This window comes from Amia ocellicauda, chromosome 2 (genome assembly GCF_036373705.1).
Source record: "Amia ocellicauda isolate fAmiCal2 chromosome 2, fAmiCal2.hap1, whole genome shotgun sequence".
Classification (NCBI taxonomy): domain Eukaryota; kingdom Metazoa; phylum Chordata; class Actinopteri; order Amiiformes; family Amiidae; genus Amia; species Amia ocellicauda.
In genome coordinates, this window is record NC_089851.1 from 8,025,382 (window position 1) to 8,026,856 (window position 1,475).

Below are 1,475 nucleotides of genomic sequence, written 5' to 3' on the forward strand. Positions count from 1 at the left end.
TGGACTCATTTGTAAACTGTTCCAGAAAATAATTTCTACACTGAGGAGGTAACCTTTAAATGCTCTTTTTATTCAATAGACTGTTTGAATAACAGGACATTTAATGTATAATGCAAAATTCAAATGTTTTGAAGAGCAGTGCGTCTGCAGTATGATAATAGATGTGTGCATTAAACATGGTAGCCGATGTGATACCATTGCTTTTTAAAAGCTGATGTAATTTCCGGTTTGACAGTAAGAAAGCAATTACTTTAAATGTCTGTTATTTCTGGTTAGGAAAAGTTGCACACCTAATACACAGGAGAAAAATACTTTAACATCCTTGAATTGCTAAAGGAGGCATTTGAATATATTACTGAAAATAACCCTGCTGCTGAAATGATGTTGCCAGTATGAATATTAACTTCAACTTTGCAACAAAGAAAAAGTATTTCTGCAAGACAAAATCTGAATATAAAGCACAAGGCCTGGAAAGCAATTGTAGATGTATTTTCTACTTTACCAGACTTCAAATACACCTACAATTGAATGGGTTTGAGAGGAGATGTGTTGTGCCAGGACTATCCAGATTTTAATTAGTGTTTCTGGTGTGTCAATGTATTGCATAGGTTTTAAGTTACTTAAGAGATGAACAGAAAACTACAGGAATTCCATTTCTTTGTTTTGTTATCCTAGGATCAAAATATCAGCCAAATTAAATACTACATAAGTCAAAAACATACTAACAATATTGTCTATCGCCCCTCAGATCCAGCTGCTCAAGGCCAATTTCTACAGTGCCACCCTGGCGGACTCACGCGGTTCTTATGTGCTGGACCTGCACTACCACTTCCGCGTCAGCCTACAGCACCGTGTGAAGGATGGTATACACTGGGACAGCGGGGCCCACCGCTTTTTGCTGGCGTGGTACTGCCCGACAGCCACCTCCAGTGATCATGGGAAGGAGTCCAGGGGCAACAACAGTATCTTTGCAACTACTCCCCTCCAAAATATTTATAATTCCTTCAATACGCCATTGCGAGGAGTATCTCGTATTTGTTAAAGCATATGTTAATGGATATGTTAATGCAAATAGCAAATTGGTCACTATAAAATAACACGGCCAAAATCATTTTAATTAATTATTACCAACACATTTATGGGCGTGTTCACTGCGCACGCGTACTTTCGCCAGGCAGCTCATTGTGACAGAGGAGCAGTTTGTCACAACATCTGTATTGTTTGAATGTCATATCGATCTATAGCCTTAAATGTACTCATACATTTCGCTAGCTCACATCTTTATATATATTATAAAAGTCTAGGCTAAGTAATGAGTTATAATGTAAACAGTTCAAACTACTCGGTCGATTAAAATAAAAGTATATAGCTGGTAACTTGCTATTGTTTTTTCTTGTACTAAGTATGATTGAAGTCTGAAATGTAACAGTATGCATTTTACACGTGGAAATTGCATTGTGAAATTGTGAACGGGA